Source organism: Pituophis catenifer, unplaced genomic scaffold (assembly GCF_029215685.1).
Source record: "Pituophis catenifer annectens isolate HBS135680 unplaced genomic scaffold, rPitCat1.0.hap2 SCAF_4, whole genome shotgun sequence".
Classification (NCBI taxonomy): Eukaryota; Metazoa; Chordata; class Lepidosauria; order Squamata; family Colubridae; genus Pituophis; species Pituophis catenifer.
In genome coordinates, this window is record NW_027256884.1 from 33,915,080 (window position 1) to 33,935,924 (window position 20,845).

At 40.2% G+C, this 20,845-nt stretch overlaps 1 protein-coding gene across 2 annotated transcripts in view; it reads right to left on the minus strand.

The window, feature by feature from the left end:
• The window catches only part of NCK2 (NCK adaptor protein 2), a 77,053-nt gene extending 60,132 nt beyond the window's left edge, over nucleotides 1-16,921 (minus strand). The window contains exon 1 of one of the 2 annotated variants that reach the window (XM_070942930.1): nucleotides 16,844-16,921. The gene's annotated coding sequence lies outside the window, so the exon portion shown is untranslated. Of the gene's footprint in view, nucleotides 1-15,875; nucleotides 16,146-16,843 lie in introns of those variants that run through there. The other variant, XM_070942928.1, reaches the window with a different exon arrangement.
• Nucleotides 16,922-20,845: the final 3,924 nt, after the last annotated feature.

The following is a 20,845-nucleotide window of genomic DNA, read 5'->3' on the forward strand; positions in this document are numbered from 1 at the left end:
TGACTCCATCACTGACTAATGGGGGTGAGACCTTAACCCCTCAGAGAGGGCTCACAACTTGGGTGTCCTCCTGGACTCGCAGCTGTCCTTAGAAGACCACCTGACGGCTGTGGCCAGGGGGGCTTTTTATCAGGTTCACCTGATTTACCAGTTACGTCCCTTTCTGGACCGGGACTCCTTACGCACAGTCACTCATGCCCTCGTCACTTCCCGTCTGGACTATTGTAACGCTCTCTACATGGGGCTCCCCTTGAAGAGCATCCAGAGGCTCCAACTGCTCCAGAATGCGGCCGCGCGGGTAATTACGGGAGCGACTCGACACTCCCATTTAACACCGCTCTTGCGCGAGCTGCACTGGCTCTTGGTGGTCTTCCAGGTGTGATTCAAGGTGCTGGTTGCTACCTTTAAAGCGCTCCATGGCTTGGGACCTGGGTATCTACGAGACCACCTTCTGCCACCGATAGCCTCCCATCGACTGGTACGCTCCCACAGAGAGGGGCTCCTCCAGGTGCCATCGGCTAGGCAATGTCAGCTGACGACCCCCAGGGGGAGAACATTCTCTGTGGGGGCCCCTACCCTCTGGAATGAGCTGCCCCCGGAGCAGCTCATTCGTAGGATTCCCGACCTTTGTACCTTTCATCGCGCCCTAAAAACATTATTATTCCAACAAGCAGGGCTGGCCTAACTATTTTAATGGGTTGTTTTATTAAAGTTTTTGGCCAGTTTATTTAATTGTTTTAATTGCTTTTAATTTTTATATTGTTATGGTTTTATTTCTGGCTGTACACCGCCCTGAGTCCTTCGGGGGGAACGGCGGTATAGAAATTCAATAAAATAAAATAAATAAAATAAATAAAATCAAAAAAATCTGATTTAAATTTTTTTAAAATCGATTTGGGAGGGGAGGAACCCATTGATTTTCATCCACCCTGCTTAGAGTGAATGAAAGATGCATATAAACCAGAATGGAGAAAGGAAAAGAGAAAACAAAAGGGGGGAGGATGAGGCAGCGAAAAAACCTGATTAAATCTTACAAAAAAAGTCTTAAAGCAGCCCTCCCAAGCAACTGCTAACGTGTAAGGCCCTCTCAGTGGTCCTTTCCATCACTTGCCCAGTCTTTAGTTTTCAAATGCTTTTTGTACTTCGCCCCCTGAAATTCACAAGTAATTAAAAAGGATTCCTTCAAAGGTAAAATTGGAGAGTGAGGGAAAGGAACGAGGGAGAGGTCTTCCTAGGGGACACTTATATTACATTGGAATGTGTACTTGCACTCATAAAACAAAGGTAGTTTCTAAAGTACAGATGCTTTTTGGAAAAAAAAGGCAAAGTTGCACAACTGTTGACAAAAGTGAAAAAAGAAGTATCCTTTGCCATTTTCAACATTATTTCAGTTAAAAATTAAGGATAATACTATAGCAAGCCTTCTGTTCATTCCTGTGATGTTAGAACTTTTATTCCTATATAATACATCATCCAATCTAACAACCAGGTTTGAACCACTGCAGCAAAAATACACATACACACAATTTTTTAAAAAAAAAATCAAAACAAAACAATGCATTTATTTAGGTGAAATTACAGTCCTTGTTTGACTACCTAAAAATGGAAAAGGCAGGAAAATAAAGTCATAGCAACCGTAATCAACTTCCGTCTATGGGAACCAGAACCTCTGTTCATTCTCAAATAGCACTGATAGTGATGATGACAATGACGATGATTTCCATCCTAAAATTATGGAAAAAATCAGGTTGGAATAGTTATAATAATTTACTAACAAACAGCAATAAGTATAGACCATACCCACTATTCTCTCCAGAGTTTATGGAAATATGGTAGTTCTTCCTTCATAAAAATGATCTCATATAGCACATGACATTTATTAGTTAACTCCAACAGGACAAAAACTTCTGCTTGTTCCATAGGATTTACCCATTTTCTATTTCTACTAGCAGCCCTCAGCTTCTCTTTTCTTAGAAAATACATCAATTTTGAGAACCCAAAGGAACTAGCAAGATAAATCACCTCCTTTTTTTCCTGTCTCAGGGAAGTTCAGAAAATTCCTATCCTCACATAACATGGTTACTTTCTCAACTATTACTTCTGAAAAGGTTCATTCTGCAATAATGGAAATTCCCACAATATACAATCATATGTAATCTCTGCAGGAGTTTAAATAAACTCAGTCACTGTTCGCTGCATACTTTATTATGGTCATTGACAAAAAGAAAAAAGACAAATTAACTACACTGTACTAAAACTAAATCATCATAACATTTATATTATTATTTTTAAAAAAAGGATTTTGCAAATAATAAACCAAAAAATTTAGGAAAACAAAATCACACTAGTTGATTCAATTTACAGTAATTAGAATGAATATGGGTGGCCTGGTCACCTGACTAGATGATAAGTTTATTTTTATTGATTGACTTGATTTGTGAAGGCCGTCAAGCTCCATTCTAGGTGGCTTACGATAAATCCAATGGTTGCCTGAACTCAAAACAAAACTCTCCATGCAAGAAAGACTGAACAGGGGCTCCACAGACACCCTAATCCCAACCCTTGGAACAGAGCCAGATGTTAAGCCTCTTCTGGAACCCTAGGAGAATGGGAGACATATGTATCTCCAGGGGATGCTGTTGCAGAAAATAGAGACTGCAATAGAGAAGGCATGCTTCCACAGTCCCATAAAATGGTAACATTCAACTGATGGGTCCTGGAGCATGCATACTTTGCCTGAATACAATTGATAGCAGGAGCAACTGGCAATGTGCTGCACCATAGTTACTCATTCTAACTGGGCATCTTTGTATTAAGGGCAATATAACAAAATATGAGTAGGTTTCAATAACTCCTTCACTTTTGTTTGAATGAAATCAAAATCTTTCCCTTCAAGCAGTTATGCCAGAGTTAGAGCTCTTTTGAATTTGGGAACCATAATTTGGTTTAAACATCTTGCTGGATTGAAAAAAGGAAGAGCCACTATGCAGGTAGGGTAGCTAATTGGCTTTCCAGAACCATGGCACACTAATTAAGGGCTACCATAAACCTCACCTCCCATTATCAGAAGGACATCAGGTGGAAAATATCCTACTCCCAAATTAAACAAAATCATAAATTAAAATCAGAGGAATCAAGTCCATGGGCAAAAATAGTATCTTGAGCCAATATGAGAAAACGCATATCCAAATGAGAAGGGGCGTTGGTCTTACCTGATAAACACTTTCTCATGATGATCAACAGGACAGTCCAGGATGGGTTGCTCTAGTCTCGGAGCTCTATAGACTGAGTTGAATTTCTGAGCACACGCCTCCCTGGTAACGTTCCCCAGTTGAAAATTAAGACTAAGTGAATCTTGTAGTCCGTCTCCAGTCCAAATGAATCTCCTCACGGAATCTGGACCAGACAGTCCACCAGGTGGGACTGGACTCTCCCGTCAATCACCATGAGAGAGGGCATATCAAATAAGACCAACGCCCCTTCTCCATAGTATCGACATGAGAGTCCAGGATGGGACATACCAAAGCTTGGCTGTCCTACGGCGGGAGCTGCTCTGACCCTGAGTCCCCACCTCCTCATGCACACGCTACAGGACACGCCGGCCGAAGGCCACCTCAGCAGAAGCTTAAGTGTCTAGTCTATAGTGGCGGATGAACGGCGAAGGGGATGTCCATGTCACCGCCCGACTAATTTCTTCTATAGAAGCCTGGGTTGCCCAAGCCGCCATTGTGGCCGCACTTCTAATGGAATGCACCATAATCCCTCAAGAGAGCTTGAAGCTCATAGGCTCAGGCAATACAAGCCCGTAGCCAATGACCTACCGTGGAAGGTGCCACCCTGTGGCCCAGAGTTGACGGCTGAAAGGAAACGAACAGGGACTCAGACTTCCTGATGGAAACGGTCCTTGAAATGTAAATGCCAGAGTATGCCATGACTGCTCCAAGCCGAAGCCTTGGACAGAAATCAGGCAAGATCAACTCCTGTGCTCGGTGAAACAAGGAGTTAATCTTTGGAAGAAAGACAGGGTTTCTTCAACAGCAGAACCACCCTACTTGAGCCAATATGAGAAAACGCATATCCAAATGAGAATTTTAATTTTAATGCACACACACACACACATAAAAAAAAAAAAAAACCACATAAGGAATACATAACAGAACTTCCCAAAAAGGTGAAGGACCTATATGGTTCCATTGGGAGTCTATACAAAAAATAGTTTCTGGATTCTAGCCAAAAGTATATTTAGTGCAAAATTATGACTAATGCATTTTAGAATAATATAAAGATTGCAGGACTGTTAAAACTAAATACCTGAATGCGTTTATCATCTTAAGTATGATTTAGTCCTATTAATAGTTATCTCATTATATATTTCAGCATTCTTTTTTCAGTTCACCATCAAAGCTAATTATACAGGTTAGATATCAAGATGTTTTGATTGCTTCCTTTATGGATAAAGTTCAATACTATTAAAACTAAAAAAACAAAGAAATTTCCTTTTAAGAAGCAGCATTTCCAACCCTAAGAAACTAATAAGTACTCAATGTTGTTGTATCTACCCATCTCCTGCAGTAGTACTAAACCAAAGCAGTAAAAAAAAAAACATAGTTAGCTTGAAGGAGAAATATTATTTTAGCCAGTTATTTGTGCAACTCAATCTTGCGGCTAAAATTATTTTTAACACTTCAACCACACACTAAAAAATATGTAAAACTGTTTGGAACTATATAGAAGACAGGTTTGTAGAGTGACCACCACATCTACAATAATTGTGTAATTTAGACAGAAAGATGTGTAAATGTTGGAAGTTATCACAAACTGGCCCTAAAGTCTTCTGGTTTTCAAAATCCACATAACAAATATACCACTTAAGCCTGTGTTTACTAAGAATGAGCAGTTTTCCCTATCTTATTAAAACTATTTAGGAATAATGCTAAACTATAGCTGTATAATATTACGTCTTGCATATTTGCTCATTACAAAAGTCAAAAAGTTATAATGTGCTGATGTCTGGAACAGGCTATAGTGTCATAATCCGAACAAAATAAATAATTCAGGCTTTACATTAATGAAAAGAGCTGGTCACCTATTTTTCTGCCACTTATCCATAAACTCTTGAGAAGACCCCTGCTAAATCAAGCCAAGAGGCCATCTTATCCAGCACTTTTGTCTTCCAGCAGCCACACAGGGGCATTCAGGAAGCTCCCTGACAGTTGGTATTTAAAATGTACAGTTTACTAGAGGACCATTTACCTACCAATGAATTTGTCCAATCCCCTTTTAAAGTAAACACTCTTGAGATGAGCTCAGTTTCAGGTGATTAGATGGACACACCCATTTAGTTTCTTCCAAACAGAGATAGTGTTTGACTTTTCACTAGTTAACTACCATACAGAGTTACAACAATCTTGGAAAAAGTGCACTACGGACTGTAAAGCTCTTGTGGCCATTATAAAATGTTACACACATATGCACATACACATCCCCACAATTACATGATTGCATTTTGGGCATCAGCTTATATATTTATGACTGTTTGCAGTCTCCTATGGTCACTTGACTATGATTTGCAATGTTTTTCCCTGTTTCCCACTGATCTGGGAGAATGAATGCAGACTGATGGCTGTGTATTTTGTTTAATAATTGCATATTTTAGACCTACAATTACATGATATGCTTAATGACCACTGTAAAAGCTGTCATAAAAATTGGGTCCAGCCATGTAGGTGCTTCGATTTATAACCATCACAACTTACACCAAAATTCTGATCCCAATTGCAGTCATAAATTAAGGACTATCTGTAGACCGAAGCATCACTTCTTTCAAGATTTTGTTTTTATTTGTTTGCTTTCTGGTCTAGACTATATTCCCTGGAAAATACCAGTACTCTCACATCCATAATAACTATTTTAAAAATCCTGTTAAGCTTCTCAGCACAGACAAAATTGGCTAAAAGCTACCTCTTAGTGAGACTATCCATTTTAAAATTACTTAACCTGAAAGTCAATATCATATTGGATGCAGCAATGAGACTGAGGGGCTCATTCTGGCTGCATAAGAAGTCTTAAGAACAAATACATATAAAGCCAGGATTGAGAAGAGAGCAACAGACAGCAAATGCTGTTTCTGCAAAAAAGCTGAATAAAACGGTGGACCACCTAGTTAGCTGCTACAAGAGGACTGCACAAACTGATTACAAAGATTGGCATGACAAAGTAGCAACAACGGAACACTGGAATTTCTGCAAGAAATACCATTTGTCTGTAAGTAAAAACTGGTGGGACCGCAAAACAGACAAAGTCATAGCAAATGAAGAAGCTAAAGGGCTCTGGGCCTTTGAATTCAAACAGACAAGCATCTGCCACATAACATTCAGACTTAACAATTGTTGATAAGAAAGACAAAAACATCTGGATAGTGAATATGGCAGTACCTGGAGACAGAATAGAAAAGTTCTGCAAACAGAAGTAGAACCTTGGCAAAAGAAAGCAAAAACAATACCAATAGTAATAGACAGGGCAGATGCAATCCCCAAACATCTGAAGCACCACTATGGGCATTGGGCATTGGCAAAATCCGCATCAGTTAACTGCAAGAGACAGCTTTAGTTAGAACAGCTTACATTCTACCACTATACCTCTAATACCATCAAACATCTACCTATCCCAAGTCCTTGAGAAGATCTTGATAGATGGGAAAAAACAACTAATCCAGTCTAAACACTAGCTGATTGATGCGACAAAGCATAATAAAAACCTATATGCAGCATTGCTCTCAAAGACTATTGCATAGCTCACAACAATCAAAGAAATTATATTAAGATCAATAGCAGATAAAAAAGGGAAATGTGACAGACTAGATCAGGGGTGTCAAACTCAAGGCCTGAGGGCCAGCTCTGGCCCACAGGGCTGGCCTGGAAATAGCAAAGGACAGGTCCACAGTGCCTCTCCTACCGAAAATGGGGCAAAGAGGGGATGTATGCGCCTTCCCCACACCCCGTTTTGGCTGCCAGAGTGCTGCAGGAGACTTCCTTGACTCAGGTTATAAAAGGGAGGAAAGATAAATTATTTTACCTTTCAGGCTTTGCAGGATTCTGCTATTATAGCCTATGTCAATAGTTTATCGTTCTAGTCTTCCTATGGAGTCAGTTTCTTGATCTGGTCTCTCTCTCATAGGGTGATCAAGTAGATCAAGTATGTTATGTATTAAACAAACAAAATCACAGAAACGCACACCTCTCTATTTTTATAATGTATAAAACTATGTCCACGGAGATGCGGTCCCATGTCACGCCCATGACCATGCCCCCAAGACACACCCCCTGGTCCTCCAAGGTCAAATGCAACTCTGATGCGGCCCTCAATGAAATCAAGTTTGACGCCCCTGGACTAGATGGAACAAAGCAAGTCTCACTCACTCTTGCAGAGTGGAGCTATCCATATCTCAGAGAAACCTTATTCCAGAGGACAGAGAGTGCCAACCCTTGCAAAATTTAATTGGCCAGGCAGTATTACAGAAACAGGCAGTGACGACCAAGTACTGTGAATGGAAAGTAGAAGCAAACTAAGACTCAGTGCATCTCACAAACAAAGGTGTTATATGGGCATACTGAGGCAGGGTGGATTTGATTTAAATCGAGTTGATTTAAATCACAATTTAAATCATGATTTAAATCACTAGTAAAAAGGCTTGATTTAAATCAACTCGATTTAAATCATAATTTTTAAAGAGCAACTGTCATCTCTGCTACTCCTTTGACCCACTGTTGACTCACCAATAGTCCCAGTGTTGCAGAATATACAGCCTCATGCTACTTAACTAAGTTCCATTTCATGCTGAATAAATTATTTATGTATCTTAAATAGAAAACTATCTTACGATAGATTTTTACCCCAAAAGTTTTTTATTAAAATAAATTCGATAAAAAATCAAAAATATCTGATTTAAATAAAAAAAAATCTGATTTTTTTTATTTTTTTAAAAAAATCATTGATTTTTATCCACCCTGTACTGAGATATGGCCACTATTCTCCCCCCAGCCCCAACCAACACTTAGTGGAACTGGCTTTGGACAAAGGAAGAAAACTACTGAAAAAAGAATGACCCCATTTCCAGCATGCAGAGTCAGCTCAAAAGTATATGTGGTCAATGGCATTGAAATCAAGGAGCACAAGGATGGATGCACCCCCTTGATCTTGGCTCACTAAAGGTCATCAACAAGCACAACAAAAGCTGTCTAAGCATTAAGTCCTGTCTTGAAACATGAATGAAATCTAGATCTAGATAATCTATTTCCTCCAGGGTTCTCAACTGCACCCTGATAAGTAATGGGATTTTGTTCTGATCTGAGTCTGGGGGATCAAAATCCCAATGGAACAAAGGAAGCACCCCAGACATTGGAGCCTGGAAATTGATGGAAGTTCTGGTGTAGGACTGGTTGTTATACAAGTTAATAAGGTGATTTTTAAATGTTTTAAGCCATATTCTTTTTAATGGAACAATATAGTTGGTTTCTGATTTCTGTTTTCCACAGCAGGTTCCTTGGGTGGATGAGTAGCTATATAAATTAAATAGATCTTACTGATTTCTCTAACTGCAGGTCATGAAAGTTTAGAAAGCCCTCATATACAATATTTTTCCAAATTTCAAATTGGCATTTGTTATTTTGCCTCCTCTTTCTTAAGTAGTTTCCAGTTCATGAGAATACTTGCCTCTGTTATGACTGCTGACTTGGCCTTCTGTTATATCTGAAATCATTCTAGAGAATTCCCCGACCCCTAGAAAGAGGTTTCTAGTACAAGTCTTTACTAAGTCTGAGGAAATTAGTGAAGAAGTGAAAGCAAAGACACTGCTGGACACAACCTATTGTATTCTACCTGTTAATTAAATAAGAATCTGAACAGGAACAAACTCTGTATACCTTTTAATCCATTTCAACTCTTCCATTACTTCCTTAATTATTTAGAATAGAGGCATACAGATTGATTATACTGTATCTGATGTCTGTGGCTGTATAATTTATTTCTGTCACCCTTCAAAATGAATCAAGTGTAGGTGGCAAAGAGAACAAAATGTATTAATGTGCTTCAGCTGCCTGCTGGAACACTGACAGTCCTAATTCTAGGTCATTTCCTGCCTAACTTCCCATTAATCAGAAATAAACATGATTTTTCATTAAAATATTTCAAGTTTATCAACTGTAAAAACACTGGAAGTAAAATTATTAAGGCCACATGTAAGATTTTCATGCCTTATAACACTGGCACTGAAAAAGCATCTACCTATACTTAATAAACTATACTTTTTAAAATATGTAATAGAAGTGCTAAAATTAGATACAAGGGCTGCATAAAATATTTGAAAGACTCTTTCACAATATTTGGAAGCATCCATAACTCTTCTTAAGTTAAAGCAGCCATATCTCTGACAAAGTTTAGGCAACTGCTTTGGAAGGTATGCCCAGCTGTGTCTGCAATTATGTATAGGTATTATTTTTTTTGGCTGGGAAAAAAACAGCAGGAAGACTAGGGCATTTTTTAAACAGTGGAACCTAGATTTTGCTTTACAATGGACTTTGTATGCAGTAGACCAAATTTCCACTGTAATTGATGCCATTTGCATAAATTATGTCATTTTCTATAGATTTATATCATTTGAGTAATAACCACATTATGCAAATAGCTAAATGGATTCAAGTAAGATCTCAATTGCATAATGATATCACAGCAATGACGCAAAATGATACCAGTGACACAATTTATGTAATATATGTACTTATGATAAATTGTATTTAATATACATCTGTAAATAGCTGATGACCTCTTCTTCTCTATTGGGAATGCCCTATGATACAAAGAAACCTTTAGAAAACTGATTCACTTAACATGCAAGCTTAACTAGTATGGTACGATATCTACAATTTAGCCTGGAAAAAAACTATTATTGTGAAACAAAAATGCAAGAAACATGACTGCAGCACTGAAATAACAATGATGCTCAATAATAAATATACTACAAGTGTATATTTAAGGATTAAAATCTTATTTTTTTTCTTTTATAGAACTTATAAGTTGAATTAACAATTGACCTCAGTCAAAATAGAAAAAAAAGGTTCCAAATACATAATGAAGCACTATATAATAATGTATAAAAGACTAATTAATAAACACTAAACATCACAAGTAAATCACAGTAATTTAGAAAAAACTATGAAATTACTTATTTGACATGCATATAAAGTAACAATGGAACATCTTTCAGAAGTCAATGTAGTTACTACAAAATACCGTATTTTTCGCACTATAAGACGCACTTCCCCTCCCCCCCAAAAAAATTGGGTGAAAATATCTGTGTGCCTTATAGAGTGAATATTGCAACAGTGGAGGAAGGGGGTTGGTGCAGCGGCAGCATTTGCCGCTGGGGAACGCTGGAGCCTTCGCTGCCGAGCAGCTGATTGGCATTTGGATTGGCCTCCCGGAATACTGCTGATCAGCTGTTCTAGGCAGCGGAGATCGCCGCCTGTTTACCGCTGCCATTTGCCACCACCAATCGGCAGCAGCGAATGGGCAGCGGTGAACAGGCAGCAGCAATTGGCGGTGGTACTCCGGGAGGCAAATCCAATCACCAATCAGCTGCTTAGCAGCGAAGGCTTCAGTGTTTCCTGGCGGCGGTGGCCACCTGCTGGGGCTGCGATAATGTGATGAAGCTGACCTGGCTGTTTGCTGTTTGCTGTAAGGATGCTAGCCAGATGAATACCGGATAGAGACTGGGAGGCAGAGATAGATTTTTTTTCTTGTTTTCCTCCTCTAAAGATGTGCGTCTTATAGTCTTATAGTCTGGAGAGTCTTATAGTGCGAAAAATATGGTACATAATAGGAGCATTTTATAGTTATTAGTGAAGCCTAAATCCTAATACATGCACCAATACAGTTGACCTAAACAATATGGAGTAACAAATCTGGCATGCTAAATTTACAGTTGTGCCTCCTCCTAAGCCAGGGGTATCAAACTGGCGGCCCACGGGCCAAATGCATCATGATGTCACGCCCATCCTAGCTATGAGGGGAAAAAGTCATGAAATGTCATGTGACGGCAACGTGACACGGTGAGTTTGACACCCGTGTCCTAAGCATTCTGAGTTCCAAATGTATCCTTAAACATTCAGTTAAAATAGCTAAGTCTGATTTGTCATTTGTAAATGATGCAGCTAGTGAAATTAATAAAATTATTTAGTATAATATATAACTTGAGTTCCTGTCATACTAAACAATTTTATTTAATTTCAATCTAAGGATGCATCGTGCCAAATGGTTAGAGGAAATGACAAAAAAAAATTCCTAAACCTACATTATATCCTCACTTACCATACTTGCTTCTGGAGCAGAGAATCTGTGGTGAATTCACTTTCTACAATAAAACTATCGATAAACATTCATCACTAAACAAGCAGGTGATGTATGAAAATGTTGGTGGGTAAGCCATGTAAAAGATGCCAAAGAACAATGCTGAAGCCATATAAGACTTTAGGGAACATCAACTAGGAACACCAAAAGGATAGGCTAAAGCCTATTCCCTGATCCCGATTATTATCCAATTATTAAGCATCCAGTCAGGACAAACCTATCTGTTGCACCATTTGTCTTCTGAATATGGTACATAGACCAACACATACTGATACGTATCAGTGTTAAAACAAATATGCACAAGTTATTTCACCAAGAATAAAAGTCAACACAAACTTTACTGATAGGTTCCCTAAAGAGCATTAAAGCTGCTTTCAAATAAACAGAAGTAAACAGGTATCCTGTGCAAGGTATTAAGTGTGTGAAAGACATACTTGGCCATGCACTTTATGTGCATTTGTCTGTCTCATCAGTCCTTGATCTTGCCATGTTCAGCTAGATGGTTTGAAAAAGGTTTAGTAACTTCTTATGCACTCTCACTGCGATGAACAGGCATACCTGAAAATTTAACCCACAACATGGCAAGATCAGGAAGTAAGGAAGAAGCCAGCATCTTGAGCCTTGGTGCACAGCAGACTAAAGTACTGTTAAGTAGCACCAGCTGCCTGCAATTACTGCAAGTTCAAATCTCACCAGGCTCAAGGTTGACTCAGCCTTCCATCCTTTTGAGGTAGGTAAAATGAGGACCTGGATTGTGGGGGCAATAAGATGACTTTGTATAAAAAAGAACACCGCTTTGGGGGGGGGAGGAGAAAGCCCTACTAAGCAGGTATATACAAAAGTATGAAGGCTACTGCTTGACACATTGTAAGCCGCCCTGAGTCTCCGGAGAAGGGCGGCATATAAATCGAACCAATAAATAAATCAATCATTCTGCAATCATTTGTCCTTCACACACATTTAAATATCCTGTTTAGGCAGAATGTCTGGCCACAGCTAGAAACATATTTAATGCTATACTACTTAAGGTTTTGTTTATCCCACCTCTACTGTTTTTACAAATAACTCAAAGTTGCAAAAATATCTAATATTCCTTTCTCTATCCCCCCCCCCCAAACAACAACTGTGTGGGGTGAGTTTGGCTGAGAGTGACTATCCAAAGTCACCCACCTGAATTTCATGCCTAAGGCAGGACTAAACACACAATCTCCCAGTTTCTAGCCTGACTTGCAATAGGGGCTGTTTCCAAAGCAATATATCTAGTGACTGAAACACAACTATCTCATATCTAAAGCAGTAGCACTATCTCTTTAAAAATATATTCACAAATGAATTTAACAATATATAGTATATTGTTTTTAGTATATACCAAATAAAGTATATATGATAGTTGCGAATGCATCAAATCTCCACATCTAACAGGTATACTTGACATGCTGCATTATATTTATACAAGAGCTAATTAAGACAAATGCAGATTGGTGGGCCCCAAGATAGCACTCTCAGTGATTGTGGGAATGGCCATTATGTTTTAAAAAGGAGTCAGAGATGATTCTAGTAATTACAGACCAATAGATATGCTGAGTATTATAGAGTATGCAAGCTTTTTGCCATTTACATTGGAAAATCCTGAATTGAGTAGAAAATGAATGCATCCTACACGGAAAAACAAGCTGAATTTAGAGTAGGGTGATCTCCATAGATCAAATAATCGTTGTTCAACATGCAGCTAAAAAGTACTCTGCAGGGTCAAAATCTCCATATACATGCTTCTGATTTCACGATCATTCTGAATATTCACTACCTGAATAAGGTAGTGAGCTGATGCCCGATATTCATTTATTTCAGGTAACAGCATTAACATAGCTTTTACATGATACATAATTAGGTTCCTATCCTAACTACACAGTGTTCAAAATAATATAAACTAACAGCATTACAGCTTCCCGAATGGTCCCAAACCCCAACCTTAGAGCTGGAGGATGGGCTGGAAAAGATGTAACCAACTGCATAATTAACAATAGCCATTTATTGTTTGAAGAATATTAATTTCTTAACAAATTAATATATATTTCATGATAATTTTCAATGAAGTTGGAAACAGCCATGTTCCCACATTTCTTCCTCTACCTTTTTATTCTCATGTTAGCAAGTTAAAATGGCAATAAGGCAGCAAATTAAGGATAAAAACATGTAAACTTTTCAAAGAGAAGAATAACAGATTTCTCCATGTCAAAAAGTCCTCCAGCAGATTTTGAGAACATTCCCAAAAACCAAGATTTGATGTGTGTCCGCAGTATTACAGAGCAGATGTAGTAGTATCCCATATAAGGAACATATCTGTTCTTCTGGATTAAGACTGCTGTGTGTAATTTATTATATTGTATCTTTTATAAAGCTCTCCATATTAAGTTCCACATAATAACCACCTCTTTAAATATAATTCCCAAGCCACCTGGAGCACTTACACTTCTTCATTTCTGTCAGAACAGAACAATTCTATAGCACATAATTGGCATAATTTTCATGACTGCGTGAATTGAATCTGGATTAGGTTTTATATTGACTAGTGACTGATAACTGACTAAATAATTCTGATCTTGTTTATATGTATCCTATAATGATACAATACTTAACTAATTTTACACTATTGTTTATACAAATTTTAGGAAGTTTTAAAGAGAACATAAAAGGTAACACAAACTAGTACAGAATAAATAAAAAAAAAAGAAAAAAGTACAGAAAGATAAAAAGAATTAGAAATTTCCAATTTCCTTTGCAGCCAATATTAGTTATTTCTTCCTTTATAATTACAAAAAACTTGACTTTTTCTATTATATATTTTTATAACCATCAAAATCACAAGTTATAAATGCATTTTTCTCTTTCATGTAAAAAGTCTGTAAGAGGTTTCCAGTTAGTCATAAAAGTAGATATTGTCTTTTGTTTAATAAAAACAGTCAATTTAGCCATCTCTGCAACTTCCATCATCGTCAAGCATTCCTTATTGTGGGTAATATGGAACTTAATTTTACACTATTGTTGTAAAAGTTTATTTGGGTTTGGGCTGTATTATTAAAGCATTGTATTGTATTGTATAATATATGTATAATAGTATGAAGATTCTATCTTATTTCCATTTAATATTGCAGGATGTCTTGTATATAGTTTAGTGATACATTATTAATATGATTAAATTTGTACTATTCCATTTATTAATCAAAGTCTGGAAAAAGTTGAGAAATGTGGACTAAAAACAAAAATCCCAACTTTGGTTTTTTTTTTTAAAAAAAGATGCACAGTCATACTTAATCTAAATTAAAAAGGGGTCAAAATTATCCTAATCTGTTAAACTCTTATACAACAAACCTGATTTACAACAAGAAATATGCAAGGGATTAAAACAGCAAGCAACTCTGCACATTAATAGTAGTCTACAGAAGTTTCTTTAGGTGGTTTTCCAGAGGTTCCTGAAATGTAGGTCATATTTATTACTGTCCATGTGAAGAGGAAGTTCCTTTGACACAATGCATTTTATGAAGCGACTTCAAGCAAGGGTATCTGTATTCCCCACCCTGACACAAAACAGCAGTTAACAAAAACTCAAGAGAGCAGGAGCCACAACTACTCCATCTTAACTTCCAAAGGGCTGGGCAGGAGAAACACTCCCGGCTTTCAGTCTAGCTTATCCATCATCCTATCCCTCCATCTCCTTGGAGCGTTACTCTGGGGCCCATCGTCCCCGTCGTTGATTTCAATCCCCTTTCTACCCTTTCCACACTATGCACGGGGAACCGTAGAGAGGGACTTTTCCCGGACTGCAAACCCTCTAGGAAGAAAGGGAGGTGGGCCCCTTACCTACTTGCCACTCCGCGGGGGTCTCCTCCCAATCCACCTGGTTCTCCCTCGCAATTCCCACCCACTCAAAAGCGCCTAGACCCCCGCCTCTTCTCTCCCACCCAGGGAATTTTCTGCAAAAATCCCCCCCCCCATCCTTTCTTTTCAGATCCCCACCCGAAACCCCTCCCTTGTGGAGAAGGAGGGGAGAAAAATACTCTATACACCCTTTCCCTGCGCGCCCCCCTCCCCGCCAAGAACACGAGTTTTCTCCTCTCCCCCCCCCCCTCTGGGTTTGGTTGGGTCTCTCACCCCCCCCCCCCCATCCTTTAGTTTTAGGCGCTTCGACCCTTTTGCCAATATGCCCATCCCACCTCCCAGTTCTTTCCCCCTCCGCCGAGCCGAAGGCAAAGGGCGGGGAAGCCGAGCTCGGGGGTCTCTTCCTACCCGGGCGCCTTAGCTAGGCCCGGTGGCGACGGGACGGGAGGCGGCCGGCGGAGGGTTTCGCTGGGCCGGAGTCGGAAAGCTCTTCCCGCAACTCCTCGGAGGCGGCAGCTGCTTCAAGTTTTATGGCGGCTCTTCCCTCCCTTCCTCCCTCCGTTCCTCGGCGGCTGCCCTCCTTCCTTCCTTCCTACCTGCCCGCCTGCCGGTCTGTCTCTCCGGGCTCCGGCCCAGCGGGGGGCGCGGATGGGCAGGAGGAAGAGGCGGCGGAAAGGAGAGGGGCGAGGGAGCGGGCTGCTGCCTTCGGCGGCGGGCTTCTCTCTTTGTCTCGGCGGCGGCTCGTGGCTCTCCCTTCGCCTTCCTGCCTTTCTTTGCCCAGCGGCGGGCCGCGCTCGCGGAGAGCTGGCGGCCTGGCCCCGCCGCCTTTGCGGGCTCCTCTTCCCCGCCCGTTCCCGGTCCGACGTGTCCAAGGCCCCGCGCTGCCGCTCGGCTCAGCTCAGCCTCGGCAACCCGGCGGCGGCGGCAGCCAGAGCTCCCGCCCCTCCCCTTCGCATAGGAGGCAGGCAGCTCCCTCCTCCTCCTCCTCTCCGCCTGCCCCTTCCCTTCCCTTCCCTTCCTGCCGCCGGGATCGCGCAGGGGAGAGGCGGAGATGGGAAGCCCACGAATCCGCCCACCCATCCCCCGCTCCTTCTCCCGAGGAGGAGGAGGAGGAAGATCTCTTGCCCCACCACCTTTCCAACCCAACCCCACCCCCCAGGTCCGGCTTTCCTCCATCCGGTCCGCCAGGAAATGCCATGGGGAGGAGTGAGAGGAAAAAAAAAAACACAAACACACACGCACGCACACAAAATTATTGGAGGCGCGAAAATTGCCGAGTCTGATTTTGCTTCTTTTTTTCCCTCTCTCTCTTTCTCGTTTGCAGAACCGGAGAAGTTTGCGTGGGATCTTCCTGCTGTTCTACTTGCCGCCCCCGACACACGCAGGGTGGGGTGGCGAGGCCAAGCGCGGCGCTGGACGCTTGACCCCGAGGCAGGACTCGCGCCTCCGCCGCGTCAGACGCCACCCCGCCTGTGTTGTGGCTCGTCGGCGGGAGGCGCCTTTCCCCTCAACACCCCCCCACGCCCAGGGTTCTGCAATCGGGGTTTTGCGGTCTCCTCTTAACTGCGTCCCTGCCGGTCTGTCGGCCTCATTCAATTTTCAAGGTGTGAAGAGATGAAGGTTTAGGGAGCTCAGATCAGATTCCAACCTGGGATTTACCAACCTAGGTCTTCCGTTTTGACGATGCATTACAAAATGCCCTCAAATCCATATAATATTTTACTCTAAAGAAGCCCAAAGCCGCGCCTCCAGCAAGGCATAATTATGAATCCTGTTCTCCGCTCCTGCTTCCGCTGTCTCAAATGATGCTCCGTTCATTTGGAAAAGAGGCGGGGAGTTGTCTTGCTTGCCTTGTTGGGCACGGGAGGCCGGTTTCTCCTATTTTCCTGGAAAAACGGGATGGATTTAGATTATTCCAAGTTTTCTGCGGGTCAAACAGGTTGCCGCCTAAAAAGAGAAAGGAGCCAATCCCGGCCCATGAATTTTTCCCCCTTAGAGGAAAGGACTTTCAGTCACTAAATAGGCTGATAGGAGTAATGCCCACCCTGGAATTACTTCCTCCCGGAGGATGTTCAAAAGAGAAAGAAATCATTTATTTCCATCTGTGGGTGGAAAGAGAAAAATGTGGTGCAACGGTGGTAATAACCTGTGGACAGGATTACTTCAAAAAATGCACAGATCCACAAATATTCCCTATTTAGCCCATTCTGTATCAAGTTAAGTAAAACAGACAAAACACACAGATATCATTCCTAATAGAAGCATAATGTTCTGCAAGGATATAAAATCAGAATCATAATGCAGTATATAAAAGAACTATAACTCTAAAATTCTGAATAGCTCAAAGTACTTCACTGAGAAATAACTTAGACTTTGATCTGTGGGATTTTACCAGATTAACATGGATAAATATGGATAGATTTTTTTTCAGTGTTGCAGACTTGTCTAACCAGATTCCGAGTACCTATGAGAACATTCTTAATTTACAAGAAATGGCGTATAATTCAGTTACTAGTTGTTAGTCTTAACAAAAACTATTTTGTGTTAAATAATATTGAAAGTACTCCCCCTCTTTATTACTGTATAAAGTTTGTAAGGATATATAGTTGGAAAAGGTTAAGTTAGAAATATACTGCTCTCAAAACACAAATATGTTTTGTGTTTCAGTGATATATATGTAATATTTTCAGTGAGATCTGTGGAAGTTATGCAAGAGACAGTACCCACTGTTCTCTAAGTGGAAAAGATAAATGAAACAACCTTGCTAAGAACTAACATAACAATTAGAAGTTATAATACCAATCAGCTGACAATTGACATGGAAAGAAAATTAAATATAAATACCAAAGGGTAACACATGATTCTTTGTATACCTGTTTCTTAATTAACATTTCTTAGTAAACATTTTGTTTAACTGCAGAAATCTCTGTTATAGTTCTTGAAATCATGCAGTTATAAGATAATAAGCCTAAAATACAGTTTCCCCAAAAGCAGACTTTGATTTATAGCCTGTGACAAGGGGTACCCTATGGAGCACAGACAGCCCTGAAATGCTTTCTATCTGACTTGAAAGCCAGATAGGAGGATTGCAGTTGCAAATTTGGCAACAATTTATATACAAAATCAGCCATGCAATTTCCTGCAGTTGGCTTCTGGCATGAAATTAAACAAATTACTCTTAAATTTTCATAAATCTACCCTTTTAAAAACAGTCCTATTAATTGGCATGATATTAAGGCATTGATGCTCCATTCGCTGATGTTCTTGCCCACACTCAGAAAATGAAATGGTTGCCTGCCTAAAACAGCAAACTTTAATGGCAGATTTAAGCCAAGTTCAATCTTAGCAATAAATATACTGTATATCACTGCTTCAAATCTTTGATGTTCATATACCACACATATAATTTACATTATTGCTACAGAGTAAAGTAGTAAAGTAAAAAGAAATTAAAATTTTTGGACATGTCTTTCACTCTGTGGGGCAATCATATGTAAAATGTTTAATCAGTTACCACTAAATCAGATTCCAATTGAAGCTGACAACTACATCCATGCTTTTATTACATGATTGCTGCATTGTCAGTGAAATTTACTAAAAACAGGGTGAATGAGGGATCATTTCAGAATGTAAAAATTTTGCCACATCTGTGCATTTATTTTTAGAAGACTCATCTTTATATTTCCAATATACATTGAGGAATATTTGGATGCTCCTGCAATACGAATTTTTTATTATAATCAGTGCAGTATGTTTATATAGCGGTGATCCCAGGGGAAAAAGTGTGACCAAAAATGTGGATCTATCTGAGGGTTAGCTGACATGGGGGAAAAACCCTCTTTTGGAACAGCAAACCTTTTGAAATAGCATTAATTTACAAGGTTCCAAAATGAATTGAGACTGCAGTGCCCAGAACTTTCAGGTTGCATAGCATTCAAGAGAAGAGGGATGTAATTCTCCACTGTTAGTGAGAGTAAATGTATTGCAAGGCAAACCTATTTTTTTCCTAATTGTAGGAGCATGATGAACATTGGCAAATCAACCTGATCAGCTCTGCATTGTGAATAGTGTGCCATACAATAGTGACACCCAAGTAGACTTGAAAGCTTCCTCTCTAGGAAAACTAGTGCTGCCTTGTGACCCAATGAACTTGGTGGTTCCTTCTGAGAGAAATCACTGGGCTCATACAGTGCTTTCAGAAAGTTTTCAGATACTCTTCACTTTTGTCACTGCAGCCCTTGTTATGCTGCAACCTGTTTCTATAGTTGTTGAAATTCATTTTTTTCTCATTAATCTACATTCAGTACCCCACAATGACAAAGTGAAAACAGAATTTTAGAAATGTCTGTAAATTTATTAAAAAGAAAATCGTGAAATATCCACTGGTATAAGTATTCAGACCCTTCACTCAGTACTTTGTTGAAGCACCTTTGGCAGCAATTACAGCCTCAAGTCTTTTTGGGTATGATGCAACAAGCTTTACACACTTGGATTGGGGGATTTTCTGCCATTCTTCCTTGCAAATCCTCTCAAGCTCAGTCAGGTTGGATGCGACCGTCGTGGACAGCCATTTTCATTTTCAGAGATATTCAATAGGGTTCAAGTCGGGTCCGGCTGGGCTACTCTAGGACATTCACAGAGTTGACCCTAAGCCACTCCTGTATTATCTTGGCTGCTTAGGATCATTGTCATGGTGGAAAGTGAACCTTCAGCCTAGTCTGAGATCCTAAGTACTGTGGAACAGGTTTTTAGTGAGGATATTCCTGTACTTTGCTCCATTCAGCTTTCCCTCCAGATCCCTGATGCTGAAAGACATCCACACAGGATGATACTGCTACCACCATGCTTCACTGTTGGGATCATATTGGGCAGATGATGAGCAGTGTCTGATTTCCTCCAAACCTAACAATTTAGAATTCAGGCCAAACAGTTTAATCTTGGTTTCATCAGAGCAGAGAATCTTGCTCTTCACAGTCTGGTGCTGTCCTTCAGGTGCTTTTTTGCAAACTCCAAATGAGCTTTCATGTGTTTTGCACTTCAGAGAGGCTTCTGTCTAGCCACTGCCATAAAACCCATATCAGTGGAAGACTGCAGTGATAGTTGTCCTTCTGGAACTCTGTCCCATCTCCACACAGGATCTCTCAAGCTCAGTCATTAGTAAACCCAATGTCACCTCTTTTACTAAGGCCCTTCTACCCCGATTGCTCAGTTTGACCAAGCAACCAGCTCTTGGAAGAGCCCTGGTTATGCCAAACTTCTTCCATTTGAGAATTATGGAGGCCACTGTGCTCTTAGGAACCTTCAGTGCAACAGAAATTTTATTGTAGCCTTCCCCAGATCTGTGCTTTGCAATAATCCTGTCTTTGAGCTTTATAGGCAGTTCTTATGACTTCATAGTTTTTGCTCTGCTACATATGCATTGTCAGCTGTGCAGCCTTCTACAGAGGTGTGTGCTTTTCCAAATCATGTCTAATCAATTTAATTTACTACAGGTGGACTCCAATCAAGGTGTGGAGACATGTCAGCAATAATCAAGAGAAATGGGAGGAACCAGAGCTAAATTTCA